The sequence below is a fragment of the Macaca fascicularis genome, chromosome 19 (assembly GCF_037993035.2).
Source record: "Macaca fascicularis isolate 582-1 chromosome 19, T2T-MFA8v1.1".
Classification (NCBI taxonomy): Eukaryota; Metazoa; Chordata; class Mammalia; order Primates; family Cercopithecidae; genus Macaca; species Macaca fascicularis.
In genome coordinates this window covers 36,354,402-36,382,180 of record NC_088393.1, presented here as the reverse complement: position 1 = coordinate 36,382,180, position 27,779 = coordinate 36,354,402, and positions in this window count along the sequence as shown.

Below are 27,779 nucleotides of genomic sequence, written 5' to 3'. Positions count from 1 at the left end.
TCAGTCCTTGACCTGTAATAAAATCTGGATGTCTTCAGTTTCTTGGAGAGGTGTGTGTGTATGTATGCATGCATGCCTGTGTGTATGTGTGTATGTATATACGTATATGTGTTTGTATGTATGTATGTGTGTATGTATGTATTTTGTGTATATATGTATTTTATGTATATATGCATGTTTACGTATGCATGTGTATGTATATGCATATATACATGCATGTGTGTACATGTGTATATGCATGTATTCAAAGAGATTTTCAAAGTTCAGGCAGGAATAGGATAAAAATAGAAGACCCATCACATTTGTAGGTGTCTATATTTTACCAAGTACAAGTACACCTGTGGTACCCTTTGTTCCTTAGAGTTTAGGGGAATCACCTAAGCCAGACATTGCCAACCTCACCTTATGGACAGGAAACTAAAGTGAAGAGAGATGAAGCAACTTACCTAAGGCCACCCAGTACACTATTGATAAAACTAAGACCCAATCTCAGACTGCTGCTTCCTAGCCCACTGAGCTTTATATCAACTTCAGAAATTGAGTTTGGTTACCGGGAATAATAAGGACTTCAGGAGTGAGATATTATCTCTAAAGTGTATCTTTGACATTGATGAATAATCAGTCTCCCAGCATAAACTCTAAATAACACATCCCAGTTCTTGCAATCTTGTTGATTTCAAACAAATAATACAACAAATACAATGAAAACTATCGAGACACTTAAATGAATTGGAATACAAAGTGACAGTTGTGGTCCCTGAAAAACTCTTTTCTCCCTATACCCCAAAATACAGCCTCCCCCTCCCCTGTTCTCAGGGAAATGCCATTCTCATTACAGTTTTTATTTTTAATAGATTTCAATGGTTTGAAAGTCATACGGGTGTAAGGTCACAAATACGGTGAAAGCTCTCTCTCTCATTCCCTTCCCTAGTCACCCCACATCTAGTATCTCTCCCAGAAAGTAACCAATTTCACCTGTTTCAAGCGTCCCTGCAGAGAAAATAGATTTGCATGCAAATGGGTGTCTTTGGGCCACTTATGTGTAACAAGAGTTCCAACACTGCTATTCTACCTGTTTTTGCATTTGTCTGTCCTCACTCACCGCGTCTTGGAGACTGTTCCTTGGCAGGACATAACGAGTGTTTGCATTGCTCTCGATGGTTGCGTATGCCCTGATGTTGGGCATTTGCACCTATTATATAAACAGTGTTTCGGTGAATAACGTTGTCCATATGCCATTGTGTTATTATTCTTAGAAGTGGGATTACCAAGACACATTTATTAATTTTGATAGATATAGACAAATTGCCCTCCACACATGCAGAACAGCAATGACTCCCCATCACCCTTGACTGCACTCGTTAGTCCCACACCTGGATGCCACCTATGTCATCTTTATAAAGCCTGAGCAGGGTGGATGGCCGCATCATTTCAGCCCTTGAGAGGCCATGGAAGATGATAACGAGTGACTTCACTCATGTCACCAGCGACCTTCAGGTTGCTAAATCCAGCGGCACTTTCAGTTCTGGTATTGCTTGCCCTCAGCAGCCCTTCGCACTGCTGACCACTCCTTCCTACTCAATTTCCCTCTTTCTCTACCTGATATGTTCTGTCTCCTTTGCAGTTTATTTTCCAATTCCCAGCTATGAAGTGAGGGTCTTCAACCCTAGCTGCTCATTAGAATCACTTGGGAAGCAGTTACAATTTCAGATGCGGGGGTCACATCCCAGACCAATTCAATGATAAAATCATAACCTCTGTAGCTAGAAGCCAGGCATCAGCATTTCTAAAGCTGTCCACATGACTCTCATGTGCAATCTAGATGGAGAATGATTTCGCCAAATGATGGCCTTCACAGGGATGAATCCATTTCTGTTCTCCTATTATATCATCTCTCAAGAAATCTGCATGTATGCTCAGGGCTTCAATCACCATCTGCATACAGAGGGCTTACAAATTTACACCTTCATTCCAGGACTTTCCTTCATGCTCCATGCCTGAGTGGGGAGTTAACTTAGTGTCTCCCTCATAGACATCCCAAACTCAGAGGTCCAAAAACAAACTCATGACCTTCACCCCACAACCCTGATATTCTGCCATGTTTCTATTTCAGTGAATGGAGCCACCCTTCATTCAATGGTACAGTCTAGAAGGCTGAGGACCACCCCGCCCCACCCTTGACACCTCTTCATCCCTCCCCAGTTCACTGCTGTCTCAGCCACGCAGCAGCATCCTTGCTGGTCCATCTGCTGACACTCGGAACCCCCTTCAGTCTCTGTATCATGTTGCAGCTGGAGTGATCGCTTCAACAGCACACTCGTCTATAGCATCCCTCCCTACTCTGCTGCAAACCTTCCAAAGGCCCTCGCCTGACCATGGGATGGAGACACACCAGTTGTCCTACAAGGCCCTCCTTGGCGGGGCTCTTGTCTTCCTCCCCAGACTCCTCTCTGACCATGTTTCCCATCAGACATTTTTCCCCAGCCACCCAGCCTTTTTTCACTTCCAACATGTCTTACTCCTCTTCCCACACATTGGCCTTGCTGGTGCTCTTCCTGCTGTCATTGTTTTTCTCCCCTTTGGGCCTATTTGGTCTCTTTCCGTCTTACGGATCTCACAGGTGTCAACACAAGGGTTTCCGCTGAGAGGAAGCTTTCTCAGACCTTGACGACTGGGCATCTCCCGTGATGGTTCCCCAACCCATGACCTGTGTTATTTTCCCTTTACAGTACTTCCAAATTTACAATTTTACACCGTCTTCTGCAATCCCTTGATTCATGCCTGTCTGCCTTGGAACCACAAGCTCCGTGAAGGTAGGAATGGTGTCTCCTTTTCTTACCATTCTATTCCTAGAGCCTTGTAAAATGCCTGCCAGCATGCTAATACATGCAAAAATGATAAATGAACTGCAGGAATGATTTCTTCTCATTTCACAATTTGGGAGATGGCAGTAGGGAGTGAATGAGTTTGCCACTGATCACCAGGCAAGTTCAGAATGGTCCCAGACTGCCTTTAGTTCGGAAGGAAGATCCCAGGAACAGCCCAGGTTGACCCTGTGGGGGATGCTTTCCCTTTTACCGTCTTTAGGTTGAGCCGGTTGGCAGCGCCTTCAGAATGAGAGTTATCAATGAAAATCATTCGCGTTTAATAACTTCTAACAGCACTACATAAATACTTGAAAAAAATATGGAGAAGTGTTTACAGTAGCTGCATCTCATAAGGGAGATTTACAGGACTATTAAAAATTATTAGACCTCTTCTGCGACAGAGCGGCTTTCACAAGCTGTACTGTGCGACTTCACATCCCGGTTCTGCAGAATGTTTATTTTCATGTTTTCAAAATACCGTATTTCTTCCACCATTAAATTTTATCTCAGAGGCGTTGTTTTAAAGCACGAATTTCCCCAACTCTCTGATCTTGTAATTCAGCTCCAAAATATGTTGCTCTGGAAACCCTCTGGAGACCATACAGGGCCAGGGCATGGCTGAGGGGACTGTGCTGAATAATGCACAAAGCTTCTGAGGATTGCAGGGACATAAACGTCTGTGTCAGGGCCACAGGCCTGCTGGCTGGCCATTGGCTGGGCCTCCCTGGCAGCGGGAGGTGGAATTTCCATCTAACTACAGGCATGAGAACAAGGAGGGCGCAGAGACAACCAAGGTCTCATTGGGCTCTGAGCCCACCTTGGTCGTGGAGGCACAGACCTGCTTGTCACTATTACTTCTGTGACATATGCACCCCCAATACATGCATAATATGCAAGGGAACCTTTCTGGAGAATTAACTGTGCCACGGCCAGGTGCAGTGGCTCACACCTGTAATCCCAGCACTTTGGGAAGCCGAAGTGGGCAGATCACTTGAGGTCAGGAGTTCGAGAACAGCCTGGCCAACATGGCAAACCCCATCTCTACTAAAAATACAAAAATTAGCCAGACATGGTGATCCACGCCTATAATCCCAGCTACTTAGGGGGCTGAGGCAGGAGAATCACTTGAACCCAGGAGGCAAAGGTTCCAGTGAGCTGAGATTGTGCCATTGTGCTCTAGCCTGGGTGACAGAGCAAGACTGTCTCAAAAAAAAAAAAGAGAGAATTAACTGTGCCGACTGCCCACATCCCCTGGCAGCCCCCAGCATCACTGAGGACAGATGGTGCCTCCCTCCTTGACAGGTTGACCTTATGACAGAAACCAGGGTTCTTGAGGCAAAAGAAGACATCAGACATCCGTGTGGTGATATGATGCTGTTTCTGGTCCAGATCCCACTTCACAGCAGAGGCTGCTTGAGCCATGTCAAATGGAGGATGTCTATGATGTTATAAACATTGTAAAATGTGTCCAAGAAGGAGTTTTGAGAACTTCTTTGTCACCAGGATGTATGTATGTATGTATGTATGTATGTATGTATGCATGTATTTTTAGACAGAGTTTTGCTTTGTAACCCAGGCTGGAGTGCAGTGGTGCAATCAATGTAGCCTCGACCTCTTGGGCTCAAGAAGTCCTCCTGCCTCAGCCTCCCAAATAGCTAGGACTACAGGCTTGCACCACCACATCTGGCTAATTTTTTTGTTTTGTAGAGATGGGGTCTTGCTACGTTGCCAGGGCTGGTCTGGAACTCCTGTGCTCAAGTGATCTGCCCACCTCAGCCTTCCAAAGTGTTGGGATTACAGACATGAGCCACTGCACTTGGCCTGTCACTAGGATTTAACATCAACTTAGCTAGCATTAACATTCCCCAGCTTTTCATTCCCTAGGCCTTGGTTCCAGCTGTTTCTCCTGCCTAGAATGCCTCCTACTCAGCCCAGTTTCAGAAAGCCAGCAACACACCGCTCCCACTGTTGGTTAGCAGTGACTCCTCCCCAAGGTGGTGGGGCCTTTGTGGCTTTCAGGTCTTGTGCTCTGTCCCTGCGTGCCTGGCTTCTGGGTACCTCCTAGGTTCAGCCCTGCTGTCTAGAATGTAAGCTTCCCTGACACAGGTGTGTCAGGGGCGGAGCTGGTCAGGTGAGCAAGGCGTGCAGGCCACGGTGGCTACACGGGTCAGGGGGCCCTGTTTAATCCAGTCTGCCACCAGGAGAAATGCAGGCTCCATGTGGCAAAATTTTCAGATTTTCCAGCAATCTGGATTTCTATGGGAACTCTTCTTTTTTCACATTGTCCAAATTGCAAAATTCTAGAGTTCAAATAAAATACATGCGACTAGTGAACAGCACACACCAGACAGTTGGGGTCACTCACCTCACTTCCCATCCTCCTAGGCCCTTCTAATGTTCCAGCGTCCTTTCCCTAAGAGGCTCAGGGAACCCCAAAGTCGAGTGGAGACAGGCAATGTGAGGGGAGCCTGGGAAGGGCTGGGGAGGAGGAGGAGGACCAAGGAGATCAGGGAGGTGGGGTGAACAGTGATTGGTTCTGTGGTTCCGCAGGCTCTTCAATGTTCCTGACCTCTACAGGTCTCTCTCTGCCCCCTCCCTTGCTCCAGTGACTAATTAATTATGCTACTTAGGAATCCTTCCCGCTGTGGAGAAGGAGCTGGAAAGGGACGGAATGGAGAAGCTCCTGTCCTCCACACCAGGAGAGTCGCTAGACTGTGGACTGGGGGTTGGGGACCAGGAATCCGGGGGGTTGGAGCCTCTGGAGGGCTCCACTCCCTATTTCCCTAATGAGAAGGTGACACTCGGTTGCCAAGCCCAGTGTGGAAGCCTCAGTGAGCTGCACCTGTGCTGGGCGCCTCTGCCTGCTGGCCCCAAGCGTCAGGGAGTGCCCTGAGCTATCCAGGCATCCAGCCCCACGAATTAATTAAACCCCAGGCAGGGCGGGACACTAATCATAATTCACACAGCCTCATCAGGGCCCAGCTTATCAATGGTAAATCAAGACGAGGAAAATGGTTTATTCAGGGTAATCCTAGTTAAACCAGACAAATTTTCTCCGTATCCCACTGGCCCCATTTATGGAGGAAGGGAATGTGACTGGAATTGCGGAGGGGGAGTCTGTTTCCCAGAAGCCTGCACTGAGAGGCACTGAGAGCCCCCGCCTGCAGCATCCTGGAACTGTGTCAGGGCCCCTCTGCGTTCTTCCCTACTGATCAGGGTCCCTCTGAAACACTTAGTGGAGCCTGCAGGTCACTGAGGACTGGGTGGAGCACTCACCCTCACCAGCATCAATGCCGGGAGCCACGGGGGGTGGCGGGGGGAGCGGTGGCAGGGATGTGGCGGGGGCTGGGAAGCGGGTTGTTGGCTGCAGGGAGACAGGAGATTCTAGAAACTGCTTCCTTACAAGGGGGCAAGAGCGCCCATCTTCTCCTGAGACAGAAGATCCTGATTCTCTGAGATTCCAGGGCTGTTCCAGCTTTGGATGAATCTGAAGGGGAGAGTCCACTGGGTAAGACCTCCTTCTGTGAGCACAGGGATAGATCCCACAGTTTGCCCTCTGAGCAGCCAGAGCAGTGGGTTCATAGTCAAGTCCTTCCCGTCTCTCTTTATGTTTTCAAGGCACTCTCCAGACCCTGTCAGACTCACACCTCTGACGTCATCTCCCACCGCTCCCCCATCTGCTCCAGCCCCATAGGGCAGTGCGTGTGTGTGCATGTGTGTGTGCATGTGCATGCGTCTGCATATGTGTGTGTGTGCATGTGTGTGCATAAGTGTGTATGTGCATGTGTGTACTTGTGCATGTGCATGTATGTGCATGTGCATGTGTGTGCATGTGTATGTGCATGTGTGTACGTGTGTGTGCATAAGTGTCTGCGTTGTATATGTGCATATGTGTGCGTGTGCATGGGCATGGGCATATGTGTGCATGTGCGTGCGCATGCGTGTGTGTGCATTGCATGTGTGCATGTATGTGTGTGCGCGTGTGCATGTGTGTGTACATGTGTATTGCATAAGTGTGTGCACTGTATATGTGCATGTGTGTACGTGTGCATGTGCGTGTGTGCATGTGTATGTGTGTGCACTGTATATGTGCATGTGTGTACGTGTGCATGTGCGTGTGTGCATGTGTATGTGCTTGTGCATGTGTGTGCATGTGCATATGTATGTATGTATGTTGTATGAGTATGTGCATGTGTGTGCATGTGCATGCATGCACATGTGTGTACATGTACATGCATGTGTGTGCATGTTTGTGTGCATGTGCATGTGTGTGCGTGTGTGTGTGTGCTTACTGTTTTTCAAACATGCCAGTCTTGGGACAGCTGTGCCTACATTTGGGCCAGGACTCATTGTTCCCCAGATCCACAGCTGCTTCTTCACATTGATTCAGGTCTATGTTCAGAGGACTCCTCCTCAGAGAGGCCCTCTCTGTGACTCACACACGCTTAACCACATCCCCCTGTTTTATTATATCCTCCACAAACTGATTCCAATGCAAAATTATGATTTTTTACTTGTTTATCTGTCTTCTCCATGGCAGCAGGGACTTGATAATGTATAAAATTCTCAGTGCCTGGCTCAGTGCCTGGCGCTTAGTGGACATTCAAAGGATAGCTGTTGGACAGAGATGTGACCACTGCCAGGGGTGTGGCCTCAGAGCAGGGAGTCCCCTGGCCTAAGCTCAGGTGAGAAGTGCCTTCTCCTGCAGGTGAAAGTTTGGCTCCCACACTTCCGTAAGATGGGTACTGTCCACCCAGCAGGGGCTTCTCCTACTTCAGGATCAGCTCAAATGCTACATCCCTCGTGCAGCCTTCCCTGATTTCTCTATCTCCCTCCTAGGACTCATTCTCTGTTCTTTCCACAGCCTCTTGCTGTATCACACTGTAACGCCTCTTGCTCCATGCAGTGTGCCTGTGTACTCATCTCTGCTTTGACACCTCGCCCACCCCTCTGACCTAGCCCAGACTATCCGGCACAGGAGCTCAGGGCGGGGTTGGGAAGTCAAGTGTTGGACGCGGTTGTGAGAGGGCCCAGAAGAGTCCATTCCTTATTTGAAGATGGCCATAGTGTGAGTGCCTCAGTTAGATACTGTTCCTACGTGTCTTCACGTAAGAGGGGAGGAGAAGACACGTGTCTTCATGTGTCTTCATGTGTCTTCAAGGAGGCAAGCAGGACACAAAAGGCTTAGGGACATTTTTGAACCTGATAACTTAGAAGTTCTCCCGTTTCAACTTCTGGGTTTTTCTGCCTCAGCTATCCCTGCTCCTGGTTTCCAGACCTGCTGCTCCAGACGGGGCATTGCTTTTACTCAAGACCTTTCATTCTATTGAAACTTCACTGTCCCACACCCTACTGTTCTGTAAGTCAACTGCATTAGCAGAAAGCTCTTTCAGACAGAGCCCTGGAGAGATGACCATGCCTGGTGGTGGAAGGGCTGGGGCCACTCTTTCATGGAAAGACTTTCTGGAATTGGTCTTAAATATGGAAACTTTGGGCATACACCCAGTGAGCCTACCTGGCAGTGGTTGTGGGGGTGGCTATGGAGAGACTTGGAGTACAGTGAGGAGTAGTAACTGCTGGGGAAGACCATGGGCACACCAGCTATTTGTGAGGGCCTCACAGGGGACAAGTTGCAATGCCATCCCTCAGAGAGTCTTTGGAACCCTCTATCTCTACCTTCTGTTTTTCCTACCACTTGGTCTCTGGAGATCTGGAAAGGGTGCTGTTTACCAGCAAAGCCAGATGAAAATGCACATAGAACACCTTCCTCTCCTCAGTACTGGCAGGTCTCACGTTAGGAACTGTACTAGTTTGTTCTTGCCCTGCTCTAAACAAATACCTGAGAATGGGTAATTTATGAGAAAAGAAGTTTAATTGGCTTACGGTTCTGCAGGCTGTACAGGAAGCATGACGCTGGCGTCTGCTCAGCTCTAGGGGAGCCTCAGGAAACTCACAATCATGGCAGAAGGTGAAGGGGAGCCAGCACTTCACATGGTCAGAGCAGCAGGAAGGGAGAGATGGGGAAGGTGCCACACACGTTTAAACAACCAGATCTTGTGATCACTCACTCACTCTCGTGAGAACAGCAGCAAGGGGATGGTGCTAAACTATTTATGAAGGACCACCTCCATGATCTAATCACCTGCCACTAGGCCCCACCTCCAACACTGAGGATCACAATTCGACATGAGATTTGGTGGGGACACAGATACAAACCATGTCAGGAGCCATTTGGAAGGATCAAACAAAGACTCACTTTAACATCAAATTTAAGATTTGTGTGTAGGAACTATCCTTTACTTATTACCCTGGAGGCAGAACCCAGTTAGCTGAAGTGGTTGGGCAAGTCATCATTTATGATAGATTCTATAACCTAAGATTGGGCAGAGGACGAGTGTGCTTTTAGCATTGTGCATCCAAAGTTACATTAGCAGAGAGAATTGTCAGGAACTCTGAAGGGACTGAGATTTTACCCTACTTGCAAGATAAGTTTGTGAGTAGAAAAAACACAAAGTTTTTCATGTTCTTGCACTCAATAACAATCAACACAGAAGAATTCATTGGCAAAATGTTTCATTTTTTTTTCCACACACCAAGCAAGCAATCAATTCTGCATCAGACACCAGCTGGGTGTCTTCCAATTCAATTCTGACACTGTCTAACTGGAGATAACATCAGATCCCACAGGTTGAAGACTCAGTCCCAAAAGACCATCCCACCTTCCTTCAGGCACTAGTAGCAAGTCTGGTACATGTAAATCAGTGTTTCTCTGCATTCTGTGAGCCACTCTAGCAGGGTAATTGAACCCAAAGAGGGGACCTTGGAAACCCCAACTTCTGACCAATTGGTTTCAAGTTGGGGGTTCCCAAGACCTCCTCTTTGGGTTCAATCAATTTGCTAGAATGGCTCACAGAACTCAGAGGAACACTTACTTACATTTACCAGTGTATTATAAAGAATATTTCAAAGGATACAGATGAAGAAATGCATAGGGTAAGGTATGGGGAAAGGGATGGAGAGCTTCTGTGCCCTCCCTGGGGCGCACCATCCTGCAGGAACCTCTGTATTTGTCTATCTGGAGGCTTTTCAGGAACTAGGAGAAGAACTCTGTTCTTATGGGTTTTTACCGAGGCTTCATTACATAAGCATGATTGCCTAAATCACTGGTCATTGGTTATCCACTTAACTTCAGCACCTCTCCCCTTCCTGGAGGTTGGGGGTGGGGCTGAAAGTCCCAACACTCTAATCCTGCCTTGGTCTTTCCAATGACCAGCTTCTATCTTGAAGCTATATAGGAGCTCCCAGCCATCAGTCAATTCATTAGCATACAATAAGACATTCCAAGCATACAATAAGACATCACTTGGAAGAGTCCAAGGAATTTAGGAGTTGTATGCCAGGAAATGGTGTCAAAGACCAAATATATATTTTACAACATCTCAATTAGCCTGCCACAATTTCATGGACATTGGCAGAGGATGAAAGACTCCTAGGTCAGAGACAAAGAAGTTTATTACTCACAGAAATAGCAATAGCCCAAGTATCAACATTTTCTTATGCTGGTTTCTTGAGCCCTGACTCCCACAGGGTGATGTAAAAGCCAGGTGACATCTGCACACTCAGTGGATGTGTTGTAGGAGAGGAGCTCTGAGCTTTGAGAACCTGGATCTTTTATATTGGGCAGTAAGCAAACCTAGCCTTTGCTCCAGAGGGAGACATTCTCTTTATCTTCCAAGGGTGTTCACTATACAGTGATTCTTTTTAAGATTGTCCTGAACAAAGGCAGTTAGTCCCTCTCCTCACAAGACATGCAGAAACATGGGATAGGATGTATCCCATAAGGATAGGAATATTTTATGTCAACCCAATGACATAATTTTCTTCCCACGCACCAATGAGGGCTTCTGCAGATTGTCTTTTGCAGTATAAAATATGACTCATTTACTTTAGATGCTCAGGAACAGTTGAAGAAAACACAAAATAGGCAGATTTCAAACCAGACTAAAGGTCATGCTATCCCTTCTCTAGCCAACAGTGGAAAATGACAGGGGAAGTAAGCCACGCCTGGGGCTATAAACATACCAGACAAGAAGAAACTAGTTCTGGAAGGAGGGTAGAGGGCTGGTGGAGACTTCATACAGGGAGAAGCTGAGAGAAGATGGCCTTCAGGGAGGCAGGAGTGAAGGGAGATACAGTGTTTTTACTGGGGTCCAATGCCCAATTTTTCACTTAATTCTGTTTATTTTGAGTTTTATCACTGGAAGCAGAAAGTTCATTGAACCATCTCCAGGATTCTAAGAATGAGGGGTCATATGGGCAGGAAAGAACTCTCCCCTCCTCATGCTCCATGCAAACACCTTCAGATGGGAGGTAGGGGGGTAAATCCCCTGCAGGGAGGTGGTGGTTGTGATTCTCTTGGTATTTATTCTCCTTTTTCTTCAAAAGGATAGATAAAGAGAGAGAGAAGTGCAGAGACAGTGCCACAAAGAGAAGGAGCTGCTAAGTCACACCTGGGTTAAAGGGGATTCTCTTGGCTCCGATGTTGTTGCTGCACACCTAGGATTCAGCCTAGATCCAGTTGCTTGCTGCACAGAAAGCCAATCACTGAGACAATCAGTATTGCCAGGGAAGAAAGGCTTTGTTGTGGGTGACATCAGCCAGAAGATGGGAGACAAGTCTCAAATTCATCTCCCTAAGTGACTATTGTCAGGGGTTCATTTATACAGGAGCTAGTAACAGGCAGCAGGTGGTCTCACCATCTGGATACAATTATCTGGAAAGCTTTAGCTCCCTGATACTACCTGGAAAGCCTGATGGTCAGCTTCCTGAAAAAGGAAATCAGACAAATGTAAATTTCTCAAGCTTCAAGACTGGGAGGGTCAATTTCTATATTTATTCAAAAAACCCACAAACATCAGTTCTATGGGAAAATTGGGCCAGTTTCAACAGATGGACCAGTTTCTGCGGACAGCAGCATCTGAGTCAAACACCAGGGTAGGGCTCAGCAAAGCACAAGAGCGGATGGAAAATTTGCTTCTTGACATAATAATTCACAGGTAGCCACAAACTCCTGCAAGAACCTGACACATCCTCTTTTGGGGAATCTGAAGGCCAGGTCTGGACCTGTTGAGAAGGAAGAAGAACATTTGGAGATGCTCACCCAAGATTCCAGACTTGAGAGACTTGCTAGCCTCTGCAGCCTATGTTTTCAGAAAGCAGCAGCATGGAGGCAAGGGTGTGGACCACCCTGCCCCTGTCTGGCCCTGGGACTTAGAACCCCTGCCCTTGGGGGTAGGCAAGTTCTTCCATGTGAGACATTAGATAACATTCACCAAGGCCCAGTGGCCTCAGCTCCATGGGATCAGAGAGGTCGGGGAGCTGTGAGTCACGCTTGGCTCAGAGCTGGGTGGGGCTTTCCCACTCAGAGGCAGGGAGCGTGCATTCACATTCTGTTGTAGGCAGTGCAGCATGCCCAGCAGAGCTGCATGTGGTGTCACACTGCTTCCCAATAATCTTTCAGAACAAACATCCAGGGCGTTTCAAGCAGTGCCAAGTGGACTCTGGAGTGGAAACAGGGAGACTGCTTTGAAGCATAGCAGCTCTGCCACCTTCCCACTCCCAGGGCACTGCGGGGAGTTGGTGGGGGGTGTTAGCAAACGGATGAACACCCTTAATTTCCTTGCCTGTGGGCCAAATGTGGTTAGTGAGATATAAGTTCCTCAAATACGACACACTGGAGCTGGATTTCACAATCAGCTGTGATGTGGACCTGAGTCCAGAGAGGAGTCGTAGGGCAGGGCTGGCAGTGGTGCAGGCACAGGCGTGGCCTTGGCTGCCCACTGGACTTCGGGACAGCCCTCCAGCCAGCAGTAGCGTGGGAGCAGGGCAGGGGGATGAACCCACGCACTTTGGCAGTTAGTTTGAGGAGTTTCTGAGTCAGTGTACTATGAACCTTTTATTCAGTGTCACCGTGTCCGAGGTGGATGGACTTTCATTGTTATCTCATCTTACATCCCTCTTTTGTGGATGGAGAGACTGAGGTCTGGATAGACAACTTAATAAAAATAATTCAGCTCACAGCTGTCTTTCTTTGGGACTATCCCCATTTAACAGATGGAGAATGGGGCTTGCTACAAACCTGCCAGTCACTGAGGGGCAAAGCTGTGACCTCAACCATCAGCCTATGGAAAACAGATGTCTGCCCAGTTCCTGGGATCTGTGCTTGTCTCAGTCCGTGTTCCTATAAAGGAATACCTGAAACTGGGTACTTTATAAAGAAAAGAGGTTGATTTGGCTCATGATTCTGCAGGCTGTACAGATAGCATGGTGCCAGCATCTGCTTCTGGTGAGGACTCAGGAAGCTTCCACTCAGAGGGAAAGGTGAACGGGGAGCCAATGTGTGCAGAGATCACAGGGCAAGAGAGCAAGAAAGGAGAGGTACCAGGCTCTTTTCAGCAGCCACTTCTCACAGGAACTAAGAGTGAGAATCACACCAAGCCACACGTGGGGGATCCACAGCCATGACCCAGATACCTCCCATCAGGCCCCACCCCAGCGCTGGGATCCAATTTGAACATGAGACTTGGCAGGGCCACAGCAGTGCTCCTGAAACAAATGTGGCATAGCTGGGCACCTGTTACAGGCTGGGCACTGCTTTGGGCACTCAGGAGATGATGGAAAGTAAGATGGAAAGATCCCTGTTCTCACAATTTCCCCAGAAGTTACATGGAGATTTGGTTCCTGGGTGCCAAGACTTGGCAACGTTCGAGGATACCCCACAAGGTGCCCTTTGTAGGTGAGGCAACAGTAATTCCCTTGAGGACTCAAATTTCCAGAGACCCCAAACACCATAAATTTGAGAGACATTTTCTCCAGACAAAGAGGATGAGAAAGAGAATACCCCACCCAGAGATCATACTCAGAACTTAGGAAACAGTTCTTCTCACGTTACTGTATTTAGATGCTTAGTGTTCTTTGTTCTTTCCTGTTTTTCATCTAGAGTGTCATTCTCATCAAGGGAGCATCTTTCTCCTCATTAAAATAGGAGGGGAGATATTCAGAAAGATATTTAATTTTACAGTGCAGGGAAACAAATACTATTTATTTATTAGTATAATTAGGACAAGAGACAAAACACATCTCAGATGTGTTTGAGCCTTTTATTGCTGCAGATATTGTCTTTCAAAACATCTGAAAATTAAGCCATGAAGCAGCATTTACATTCCCCCAATTACCACCAGGATGAGTTTCCCTGGGAAGGCGAGGGGAGTGGGGAGCTGCCGCAGCTGGATCATATGCACTTTATTCATTAGGCTGTATTAAGAAATTTACCATTTTTCATAAAGAGGCCATTTCAGATCCCACCAACCAGTGAGCCAAGGCTCCAACAGGTGGGAAATTCTGCACCCCCATATGCATGAGGAAGCAGAGTCACACCTAAAATATTTAAGCTAAAATTCTTTAATAACAGCATAAAAGCAGAGCAGGTGTTAAACTACTGCAGGATTTGTACTGTCATCCCAGCCCAAATGTGGATGCTCCTGAATGATTGTGACATTTCTGCCATGGGGGATGGGGTGACTCAGTCCTGCTAAGTCCGGCTGGGCAGGCTCTGGGGCTAAGGTGATTGAGGAGTATGCATAAGAAAAGAGAAGTGCACAAGAAAAATCCTGTTCTTGAAAACTGGCTAGCCATAAGTAGAAAGCTGAAACTGGATCCCTTCCTTACACCTTATACAAAAATTAATTCAAGATGGATTAGAGACTTAAATGTTAGACCTAAAACATAAAAATGCTAGAAGAAAACCTAGGCAATACCATTTAGGACATAGCATGGGCAAGGACTTCATATCTAAAACACAGAAAGCAATGGCAACAGAAGCCAAAATTGTCAAATGGGATCTAATTAAACTACAGAGCTTCTGCACAGCAAAAGAAACTACCATCAGAGTGAACAGACAACCTACAGAATGGGAGAAAATTTTTGCAATCTACTCATCTGACAAAGGGCTAATATCCAGAACCTACGAAGAACTTAAACAAATTTACAAGAAAAAAACAACCCCATCAAAAACTGGGAAAAGGATATGAACAGACACTTCTCAAAAGAAGACATTTATGCAGCCAACAGACATGAAAAAATGCTCATCATCAGTAGCCATCAGAGAAATGCAAATCAAAACCACAATGAGATACCATCTCACACCAGTTAGAATGGCAATCATTAAAAAGTCAGGAAACAACAGGTGCTGGAGAGGATGTGGAGAAATAGGAACACTTTTACACTGTTGGTGGGACTGTAAACTAGTTCAGCCATTATGGAAGATAGTGTGGCGATTCCTCAAGGATCTAGAACTAGAAATTCCCTTTGACCCAGCCATCTCATTACTGGATATATACCCAAAGGATTATAAATTATGCTGCTATAAAGACACATGCACACGTATGTTTATTGCAGCACTATTCACAATAGCAAAGACTTGGAACCAACCCAAATATCCATCAGTGACAGACTGGATTAAGAAAATGTGGCACATATACACCACAGAATACTATGCAGCCGTAAAAAAAGGATGAGTTCATGTCCTTTGTAAGGACATGGATGCAGCTGGAAACCATCATTCTCAGCAAACTATCGCAAGAACAGAAAACCAAACCCCGCATATTCTCACTCATAGGTGGGAACTGAACGATGAGAACACTTGGACACAGGAAGGAGAATATCACACACCAGGGCCTGTTGTGAGGTGGGGGGAGAGGGGAGGGATAGCATTAGGAGATATACCTGATGTGAATGATGAGTTAACGGGTGCAGCACAACAAAATGGCACATGTATACATATGTAACAAACTTGCACGTTGTGCACATGTACCCTAGAACATAAAGTATAATAAAAAAAAAAAAAAAAAAGAAAAATCCCGTTCTTGAGGAACGAAAGCTGATGGTCATGCCTCTGGCTGCTCTGCCTACATCATCTGGTCATACCAAGAACAGATGACAGTGAGCTTCTGCATATGTCAAAAGTGGTTTGCATCAGATGTGCTTATTTTGTGTAGCATCCATGCCTTCTTCTGGCAAAAGGATCCCTGGTTCCCTTTGGTTCCCTCTGTTCTGTTGCACGCAGGCTGGCTGAGATTATCAACCAGGGCACCCTGCCATTCTCACTGCATTAGGCAAGGAACAGGCATGTGACAAAAGACAGCCCAATTGGCTTCTCTCTTGGGACTTCGACTCTCAAGGTACATGAGGCAAGGATGAATAGAATGGTTAGGGTTGATGAGCTGCCAATTAGCCCCACCTGCCTGGGTCCCTGGAGTGGCCCTTGTTTCTGTTTCTTGCATGTCTCTGTCTGGGTGTTCCTTTGATTTGATGCATTCTCTAATATCTTCCCATTAAATTTCACTTTTGCATAAGCTAACCAGAGTTGATTTCTGTTGCTCGCAATTAAAAAAACCTTGACTGACATAAAAATAACAGCAGCAACAACAACAGTTGCAGATGTTGTTTATTAAGAGCAGAGCTTTATAGATGTTACCTCATCTAATGTTCACAGAGTCAAAGTAAAGTAGATATTATTATTCCTGTCTTATATCATGGGGTATTCAGAGTCAGAAGCAGCCCAGACCCAGTGGTTCTTTAAAAGCATGGCTTGTGATCTCAGTGAAGTCCTCTGTATCAGTCAGAATTCCCCAGAGAAACAGAATGAGTAAGACTTATATGTGTAGATAGATAGGTAGGTAGATGTGTGGATGAATGGATGAACAGATGGATGGATGGATGGATGGATGGATGGATGGATGGATGGATGGATGGATAGAGTTAGGTATATAAGGAGAGATTTATGATGGGAATTTACTGACATGATTATGAAGGCCAGGAAGTCCCACCATAAGCCACCTGTAAACAGCAGAACCAGGAGGGCTGGTGGTAAAGTTCAGTATGAGGCCAAAGCCCTGAGAACTGGGGGAGCCAATGGTGCAACTCCCACTTTGAGACCAAAGGCCTGAGAACCAAGGGGCACTGTTGTAAGTCCTGGAATCCAAAGGCCCAAGAACCTGAAGCTCCAGTGTCTAAGGGCAAGAAAAGATGGAGGTCTGAGCTCAAGAAGAGAAAATTCACTCTTCCTCTGCTTTTTTGCTCTATCTGGGCCCTCAATGATTGGATGACGTCAGCCCACCTTGGTGAGGGCAGATCTTTACTCAGTCTACTGATTCTAAGGCTAATTTCTTCTAGAAACACCTGCATAGAGATAACCAGAAATGGCTGGGCACGGTGGCTCACACCTGTAATCCTAGCACTTTGAGAGACTGAGGCAGGCAGATCACCTGAGGTCAGGAGTTCGAGACCAGCCTGACCAACATGGAGAAACCCTGTCTCTATTAAAAATACAAAATTAGCCAGGCGTGGTGGCGCATGCCTGTAGTCCCAGCTACTTGGGAGACTGAGGTAGGAGAATCGCTTGAACCCAGGAGGCGGAGATTGCAGTGAGCCGAGATTGCGCCATTGCACTCCAGTCTAGGCAACAAGAGCAAAACTCCATCAAAAGAAAGAAAGAAAGAAAGAAAGAAAGAAAGAAAGAAGGAAAGAAAGAAAGAAAGAAAGAAAGAAAGAAAGAAAGAAAGAAAGAGAGAGAGAGAGAGAGAGAGAAAGGAAGGAAGGAAGGAAGGAAGGAAGGAAGGAAGGAAGGAAGGAAGGAAGGAAGGAAGGAAGGAAGGAAGGAAAGAGATACCCAGAAATAAGTTTCCACCAGCTCTTTGGGCATCCCTTAGCCTAGTCAAATTGACACACAAAATTGACCATCACACACTCTATATGGAGCCTCCAACTTTCCCTGCAGTCTTGTCTAGAGGGATGACTGCATGGCTCAAGTCCCCAGAATCAGGGCGAAAGCAGTTTCCAAATCATCTCCACTGATGGCAACAGATGGGCCTAGAAACTTGGGAAGGAGCTCTCCCTGATTTTAACCTCCCATTTGAGAGGAGTGTGTGTCTTCCTTCTGAATTAATTATTTATGTGAATCCAGAAATCTCTAATGAGAAGAAATAAATTCTCAGTGGGTTTGGTTCTCTGGCTTCAGAGGGCCAAAAGCCTGCCATTGAGAACTGACCAGAAACAGTGCCCAGGATGAGATGAACAGGGGTGGGATGCCTCTGGAGGTAGCAGGTCTATCCTGTGACTGAGTGCAGTCCTGCACAGTAGCCTTCAGTGCTGGCCTCAAGTCACTTGTGGGTGAAACCCCTCAAACGGAGGCCCAGTTTGAGATCGGCCCTGTTCAGAGGTTGCAGACTCAAGTGCCTACAGAAGCCAAGTGATGGCATGAATGAAGCGGCTCCCTGCAGTTACCACAGCAGTGGGGGTGAGGTCTGTTCCCATAGTAAAGGACTCAGAGGGATGCCCTTGATCTACTCCTGGAATTTCAAGTCTTTCAACATTTGGGGATAGAGGTGATTTGGAGGCGAGGGACTCTTCTTGTTAACATGAGGAGAATAACATTTTATTTGCCAGATTTTCTTAGAAGAAGAAAGCATGCTTTCTTAGAAAAACAAAGTGTCAGGAAAAACAGGCACGCTTTGACACATGCTTGGTAGGAGAAGAACTGTCCCACCTGTCTGAGAACTACCTTCTAACTAATTGTATTGGTAGCCAACAGTTACAAATTGGGCATTTCATTTAAAAGCCTGAATTCTTCCTTTCTTTTTGTGTGGTACATCTTCTTAGCTCAGATTAGCTAACAGGCAGATGAGAGCAAGGCCCCATGAGGCTGGGACATGGGGTAGGTACTGGAGTGCTCTGAGGCTGGCTGAGAGTAGAAATAAATCAGCAACTTCACTGTTCTGTTAAGGACATGCATGTCCTTCACACAGAATGTTTAATTTATCCATGAGACAGACGGCTGTGGCTTAGAATAGTCTATCAGAGGCAGTGATCAATTTAGAGACACCTGGGCCCTCACTAGCAATTCTGGCTCCTCAGGTGAGCCTGGGGATGTCTTTCTCATGGGACAAGACACATTTCTCCTGTAGGCCAAAGCCTGCCAGATGGTTGTGTTTGTATCCAGAACTGGCTCCTAATCCCAAAGACAGTGCTCCACTTTAACTCCAGAGGCACTGGCAGTGTGTCGACACCCTTGCCCAAAAGATTGGAATAGTCTCAATTATTTTGGGCAGGCTGTGTTAAACAGGAGGTTCTGATCTAATAGTTGATCTTTGTAAATTGCCTTAGGTGTAATTTCATTTGCATAATATTTGCATTCACATTTAAATTCTCAACTATCTGAAGAAGAAATAGTCACTGGACACAGACTGGGCTCGCCTTACTGTCCCTGTGACTACCACTTCCCCCATGTACGCCCCTGGGCTGAGCAATCTAAAGTCAAGGGTGGTGAATGGGATTTTCTTGAAGAAAAATGGGTTGTCAGTGTGTTCCTTCCCACACCTAACTGCCCAGTAACAGGAGAGCGGTGCTGAGCTCCCGGAAGCCTGTCCTTGGAAATCTCCACCAAATCACTAAGACTCCAGTGAAGAGCCAGGAAAGAGGCATATTTTCTCTCCTCTTCCCCCATTGGGGTGTGTGGGGAGGAGGAGGTGTGGTGATGCTTCCCAAAGCTACATAGGCATCAGTCAGGACTGAAACAGTCTAGGCAGGCGGGGTATCCTGGTCAGTTCAGGCTGAAACAGTCCAGACAGGCGGGGCATCCTGGTCAGTTCGGACTGAAATGGGCGAGGCAGGTGGGGCATCCTGGTCAGTTCATGGCTGAAATTGGCTGGGTAGGCAGGGTATCCTGGTCAGTTTGGGCTGCTACAGCAAAGTGCCATACCCTGAGTAGCTCTAACAAGCAACCATCATTTCTCACAGTTCTAGAGGCTACAAGTCCAAGGTGAGGGTGCCAGCGTGCTCAGGTTTTGGTAAGCACCCTCTTTCGGGTTGCAGGCAGCTGATTTCTTGTTGCATCTTCACATGGCAGGAAGACAGGGAGGAAGCTCTTTAGGTGGGGGCGCGGGTCTCTTTTGTAAGGGCGCTAATCCCATTTATGAGGTCTCACACCCTCATGACCTGCTTATTTACTGAAGGCCCCAGCTCCAATGCCATCACCTCGGGAGTTAGGATTTCAGCATGTGAACTTGAGGTGGGGGGTGGAGGCACAACATTTGGTCCACTGCATAGCGGTCAATGGGAAGCATATCCTTTGTCTAAAAGGAGCAGCAGCTGCTAAAATGCCCAGTGTTTCACGTCTTCTGAATTTTCTCAAGATAATGAATGTTGTGGTTTTTCTGTGAAATCTCTAAGTTTTAAAAATGTTGGTTTAAAAAAGAGTCAGGTGTGGTGGCTCACACCCGTAATTTCAGAGCTTTAGGAGGCCCAGGTGAGGGGATTGCTTTTGCTCAGGAGTTCGAGACCGGCCTAGACAACATAGTGAGACCCTGTCTCTACAAAAACAATTTTTTAAAATTAGCCAGGCATGGTGGCACGTGCTTGTAAGTCCCAGCTACTTAGGAGGCTGAGGTGGGAGGATCATTTGAGCTCAGGAGTTGGAGGCTGCAGTGAACTGTGATAATAATGCCACTGAGGGTGATCCTGTCTCTAAAAAACAGATAAATAAATAAATTAGTAAAAACTCAAAATTTAAATATGCAATGATGCCACCGCAGACTGGATCTGAACCACAGGCCATGCATGATGTGTGATCTGGGCCATCCCCCTCAGGATGGAAGGCTGCTTTTTTTACCATCTGCATTGTCAGGAGAATGGGACCACAGTGTAAGAGGGATAAGCTTTTATAAGACACTTCGGAGGCAAACAAGAATTTCATTGTGTTTATGCCAAACACCAATGGTTTCAGTGCCAGAGGGCATTTCATCAATGCTGCTGGTGGCAGGTGGCAATGGGAAGGGTCTTTAATTTGGAAAGTTTAGGAAGCTTCAGTTTATATACTGGGATCATTAAGGAAGAGGATACTTTGAGCAACTTCTGAGCTTTAACTTGATGCTGTTAGAGTCCAGAAAAGGCCCTGGTTTTCCATCCCAAGAAAAGCAGCATTAGTGACTGTACGGGCTGTGCTTGTGCCTGGTCTCAATGGCTCCTGAGCATTGTTCCAAGCACACATTGGCTCCTGGAAGCTCTGGGGGCTTCTGGGAAGACAGGGCAGCTGATTCATTAGCATACACTTTAGGAAGCTGCACGTGAGTGTCACACTGTCAGATGCATTTTACAGCTCTCTAAATGGTAAGACTTTTTTGAACGTTTATGTAGGCGATGGGTGGACCATAATTTTAAGTTCTTAAAGCAGAGTTGCAGATGATAAGGGCTGTAAACTGAGAGGAAAAGCTGGCACATAACTGCCGTGCTAATGGCTGTGACCTAATGCTCTGGAATGGTGTTTATGCAGAGTGCTCAGGGTGAAATTGGCAATGTAATGTGAGGGCAGGGGGCGTCTATGTGGAATTTCTGCAGAGGCCCATTTACCCAAGGTAAAGTCAGGGAGGGGCATGTTAAAACAACTGTTCCCAGCTCTGCTGTGCTGCTGTCTCTAGTGAACCAAAAGGGAGGCTTTACGCAAAACATTTTTTTCCTAATTAAAAGAGGCTCAGAATCAATGTAAAGAAAAAAATACATAGGAAAGAAGAAAATGAGAAAATCCCAATTCATCTTCAAATTTACCACTCACAGATCATCAGAACTAACATTTCAGTGTGTGACCTTCCAGGATGTTTTCTGTGTGAGTATGCACGTGTGCCTACACAAACCCATTGCCTCCTGTGTATTTCTGGAGCTGGCTTGCTCCTCCCAGCACTTTAGCATTCCACACCACGATGGACCGATGTAATTGTGGTTAGGCTGTATTCCATGCTTTGGAACAAAATCCGACTTTGCCCTTCTTGTGGGAAATTTTGGGTACTTCCAGTTTTTATAAGCACAAATAGCTCTGCCATGATTATCCTTAGGCATACCCTCCTGCACATTTCTGATGATTTCCTTGGAATATATTTTTAGAAGGAGAATTTTCAGGGCAAAAGGCATGCAGCTCTGTTTATAGTGGTCACACTCTGCAGATTTTCTCTACTCCCATGGCCTCATGTCCTCTCTGTGCAAACCACATCTAAATCCAGCTCCATAGCCGGACCTGTAGCTTCAGGCTCCTAGAGTCAACAGTCTTCACTGGCCATCATCTCACCTAGAGTGAACATGCTGAAAGTGGAACTCAGAACCTCCTATCCAACCCACCATTTGCAGGGGACCCAGGATGGAAGCCAGGAGTCCTTGTCAGTGTCTTCCTCCTTCTCACTCCCACACTGAATAAATCCCCAAGTCCTGGAAATACTTGCCCCTAAGCATGCTAAATCTGTCTGTGTTTTTGTTTTATTTGATACTACCCAAGCCCAAGACACCAGCTTATGTCCAGGGATTTCTTTAGAGATTCCTAAGCTCTACACATTCTCATGAGAGATGAATGAGCCTGATACACACATCCAAACCAATGTGATGGGACATGGAGATTCTCTATACTAGGAAGCCACACTTTAAAAGAACACTCAGGCCACACTTGATCTAAAGACAGGTGAGCCATTGGGCCAATCATGGCATTTGGTGTATAGAGATTTTTGAAATAAGGAGCCTTCTGATTTCCTCTGATTGGAGATATTGAGTCAGTGCCTCTCTTACATTTGAGGCTGACTCCATTCCTCATTCTCCATCTTAAAGATAGTGACATGTCTGAGTGACTTAGGTGGGGTTCTTTGCAGCACCAAAGGCTGGACCATGGCCCTGTATTGGTACCCACAGCCCAGGAGCTTCTCCTCTGCCAACCGGAGACCCTCCCAGACACAAGCTGAACTCTACTCCCTCAGTGACCCCAAGTCTGACTCAAGTCCTAAGAACACCAAGCGCTCAGGAGGTGTTTAAAGGAATCCGGAACATGGTTCAGGCCCACGCTGCACTGGGGGCTAAGCCAAGATGAGAAGCATGGCCAGAATCCCTGGCCTCCAGACCTGAGTGACTTAGGGAACTGCTCATATAAGGAAGCCCTTGCCTCTGTCAAAGAGACAGCTGTGTTATCTAATGATAACAGGGAGGGACTCAGCACGTGTATTCAGGCCATACACTGCCCGGAGAATGTGTTCATAAATGACTGGCTGTCCCCAAACCAGGGGTTGGCCTGTGGGCGTGTACCTCTTGGATTCCTGTGTGTTCACAGTCACTGCAGTTCACTGAAGGATTTTGGATACTGGACTATCAGCCTCTCATTTTGCTTTTCCCACAGTGCCTGCCCCATTGTGAGCTTCCAAGTGCCTGTACACAGGAGGTGCTCAGCTGCTGGGCTGCCATGCTCTTTGTCTGGGGATGAGAGGGAGTCCCCCTGAAACTCTACCAGGAGAATGGACACTGCTTTAGTTGGTGTCACTGAAATGAGTACGTGTGGAGGTGCCACTCTGGAAGCTGGGCAGACCTCAGCCCATCTTGGTAAGTTGCAGGAAATGCTCGGCTCTCAGCAAAGCAAATCGAGCCACGAGAAGCTGGTTTCCGAGGAGCTGCACAGAAGGGTTTACTTATGTCCTTTCTCACAAATGCATCAAAATGTATTTGGACAATTTCAAGTCCAAAATGAGTTTAAAATAGTGCTGGGGGACAAAGCCAGCACAGAGAGCCCATTAGCACCGATCCACATTAATGACCTCCAAGGCCTTGGCCGCTGACAGCAGGGACTGGAGGTTGGGAGCTGCCAGCTGCGGTCACCGCACATTCCCCCTAGACGGGCTTGGCCCCAGGGATGACAGACTGAACAATATTCGCTTTCAGCCTGAGCTGGTGGGTGGGGAGGTCTCTCCCTCATCTGAGCTAAGATATGTCTTTGGGGCTAGGAGAATCTGGGGACAGAGTGTTGGGGGTGGGGACATTCTGCTTTGCTTGCTGACATCAGTGTTGGGAGGTATTTTTCTGGCATGAAGAGAAAATAAAACTCTGGGATGAGGAAGAGCTTATGGGAGCTGATGGGAGAGGGCACTTGGAGCCGTGCCTCCCACCCCAACCCCCACCAGCTGCAGGTGTTTTGTTTCCCATCAGTCGCAGGCCAATACTTTTGCAGAATTCAATAAAATTTGAATTATGAGAAAAATGAAATTAAAAGAAAAGCTATACAAAATACAAGCCCCCAATTTCGTGTTATTGGATTGAACAGTCATACTCCATGACTCTGTCAAATGGCTGCGGTGGTTTCTAAACACTCCGGATGTCAGTCTTCATCATGACCACACTCGGCAGCACAGCAGAAGGCTCCCGCCATTCCTGGACTCTCCCACCTCCATGCCTTTGCTCGGTGCCCCCTCGGCCGGGAATTACCCCTCCTTACCCTGTCTCTCTATGTGGGGCGGAATATCCTTTTGGACCAGGGCTGAGTGTCCACATGTGCCTCTCCCCTCTCCATCTCCAAGATGGCCTCAGACAGGGACCTCCCACCTCTCACCTAAATCCGCCTGCCACCCCCTGGCTGGGGCATCTGTGTCCCTTCACACACCCTCCTGCCCTCCCTTCGAAGGCTGCCAAACAGATCCACGTCTTAAATCACACATTTCCCATCACATCACCTACCAGGTAAGATTCCTTAGTAGCTCACGGGTAACCACAGGGCTAATCCCAAGTACCTAGACTGTGGCCAAGACCCCACCGAACTCCTGCTGCCTCCCTCCCTCCGGGCTCCCACTGCACCCTCCGTCCCCAGGCAGCTCTGGGGACCTCTAGCTGTCCTTGGATATGCCCTGTTCCCTCTGGCCCCGCAGACTCCACCCATGTTGTTTCTCCAGCCGCACCTGCCTGTCTCCTTCTCCTTCACTTGGGGACAGATCCTGTGTGATTTCATACCCAGGCCCTTGCCCCTCCTTGGAGATGCCTTCCCTGCTTCTCTCACACCCAGATCTAGGTGACCCCATAGAATAGTCCTCAATCCTTCTTCTAGCTCTTGTCACCCTGGAGTTTATTGTTTTCCCCAGATCCTGTTCATGGAACACTTCCTGTGGAAAGGTCTCTGAGTGGGGCGTCTGCCTCTCCCCGCCAGGTGCGGGGCCTGTCCTCAGGAGCCACTCCTGAGCTGTGCGCCCAGAGATCAAAAGAGACTGGGAGGCAGACACCATAGCATCGTCACCCCAAGAGAAGTGGGAAGATCCGTGGAGGCCAGGGTGAAGAGGGGTGGGAAGGCATCCCCTCAGGGGAGAGGGGCAGGTGCCCACCTGGCACAGATATCCAGACGCTGAGATCATCCTGGGCCTGGTGAATAAACACTGGCTTCCTCACCTTTGGAGTGGGACACCTTGGAGGCTTGTCTCACACCCCCTCTCCTCTGAGCAGATGAGTCCTTGTGCCCACAGTGGGACCCTGGTCTCTCTTCTTCCTCCTGGTTTCCCGCTCCCTCACAGGCCTCCTGGGATCACCTCCCACCCAAGATTTTTGTCTTGGACGCAGCCAGATTTTTGTCTCAGGTCTGTTTCTGGAGATCCAGAACTAAAACCAATAACCTCCTGGCCACCACCCTGGAGTCACCATCTAGTACCAGAGATGGGAAAAAAAGAAAAAAAAAAGTAAATCATTACAAGTCGTAATAAAGGTTCCAAAAAAAATGAACCAGCGCAGAATGAAATACCACACACGGCCAGTCAATGAAGGCCCACTGGACACAGTGACATTTACAGATTTGCAATTGTATGCAGCAAAGCTTCCGTCCAGGGCAGCGTGTGGGGCTCAGAGACGTAGCCAGTCCTATCGGGTGAGGGAGCATCTCACAGAAGTGGAGGCTGAGCCGCGTGCAGTGGTCCAAGTGTCGGACAGCTACGCAGAGCTGAGAGAGCCTGCTAAGGCAGCAGGGGTATGATTGACGCCCGAGCCACCAGAAAAGTCACCTTCCACGGGGCATGTCTGTGTGGCAGGCCCTGGCTCACTGTTTCCCATGCATGACCCCTCTAGAGGCCCACAGCAATTTTCTGGGCTGTTCCCAGTCCACATAAGAGGAAGCCCAGGCTCAGTGCCTTGCCCAGGGTATGAAATCGGGAGAGTGAGAGACAGGGTGGACCATGGTCACCACTCACCAGTGATTCCATTTAGGTCCCTGTGCACCAGGGTTCCCCATGGCTACCTCATTCCAGGACCTGAGCACCGCTGATTGCTCTGGATATTTACTCCAGGATGGCTCTTTCCAGATTAAACATTAACATTAATATCTGTCCCATGTGAATGTGCTTGTGTTGGGCAAGACAAGTGTGATTTATGTGCTTGTGAAGGTGTCACCAGGTGTTGGGGACCAGAGAGCTGCTCAGCGCCTTGCCCTGTGACATGCACCGCAGCACGTACTGGATGATGGAACAGCCACCTGTGTTTCTGCTGCCGGCGAGGGACAAAGGTGAAGGAGAGCCAGGGAATGGTCAGGTGGCAGAATGAGGCAGTCCCCTGGGGCTGCCACCGTCCCAGGGGCCAGGCTGGAGCCACCCCACAGGCAGAACCAGCACTGCCACCCTACAGTGGACAGCCCAGTGCCCACAGCCCTGCCTCGCCAGGGAGGCTGCCCTTCCTCTGCAGAGCTGAACCTGCCCAGGCCTCTGGAAGCTCCAGAGCTCCAGCCTGCCTGGCACCTCTCTCTCTGTGTTTCTGTCTCTCCCTGTCTCCTCACTGTCTGTCCCTGTCTCTGTCTGTCTCTTTGTCTCTGTCACTCTCTGTTTCTCTGTCTCTCCGTGTTTCTCTTTCCGTCTCCACCTCTTTCTGTCTGTTTCTCTGTCTCTCTCCCGGCTGTCTCTCTGTCACTCTCTCTGTCTCTTTCTCTCCATCTCTGTCTTTCTCTCTGTGTCTCTGTTTCTCATCTTCTCACTGTCTGTCCCAGTCTCTGTTTCTCTGTTTCAGTGTCTTTTGCTCTATCTTTCCTTGTGTCTGCCTTTCTCTGGCCCTCTGTCACTCTCTCTGTCTCTGCCTCTCTCTGGCCGTCTGTTACTCTGTGTCTCTGTCTGTCTGTCTTCTATTTGTCTGTCCCAGTCTCTGTCTTCCTCTGTTTCTGTCACTTTGGGTCTATCTTTCCCTGTCTCTGCCTCTCTCTGTCCCTCTATCCTTCTCTGTCTGTCTCTATCTTCTCACTGTCTGGCTCCGTCTCTGGCAGTCTCTCTCTGTTTCTCTATCTTGTTTCTGTCTCTCTCTGTCTCCCTGTGTCTGTCTGGCTGTGTCTGTTTCTAACCTCAACTGCCTCCCGCCCTGCCCGCATCACAGTCCTTGGCAGTCTCTGCCTGTCCTTCTCTCCTCACAGTTTCATCTGTATTGGCTACATCTCCAGGAGCCTCCCTCCCCTGGATGTCCAAGGCCCCTCCTCCCTTGTGGGTTTCCCTGAAGCCACAGCCAGAGACCAGGGCCTGAGAGGCGGGGCCGAGTGAGGAAGCAGGCAGCCAGCCGGAATGGGGAGAAAGTCCCACCAGCGTGCCTCTGGAGCCAGTACCCCTGCAGCCACTGGGGCTCGGTTCCGTGAGGTGCCTCTGAAAACCTGCTCCTCTGTGCCTAGGACATGTCCACTCTGCAGCATGGAGCCTGGGCACATGTTCCCACCTAGGCCAAGAACTTTGCTGGACTTCTGGGTTTCGATGGGAGCAGCAGAGGGAGCTCCATAGAGGTGGGGAAGGGCCTAGGGAGGAAAAGTGCAGAAACTCAGAAGGTGCTTGAGGTGGGAGCTGACCCTGGCAGGAGAGTTGCAGCTGAAGTCTGAGCTGGGCCAGGGACGGGACGCAAAAATATCATTTACAACTCCTTGTTGCCTGCAAAACTACACCGGGACCCTCGGTGGAGCATCTAAGGCCCCCAAGACGTGGCCGTAGCCGACATTTCACCCATTGACTGCAAAAGCTGCCTACCCCTCATGCCTGGCAGCTCCCCGTGTCTGCCCACCTCCCAGCCTTTCTT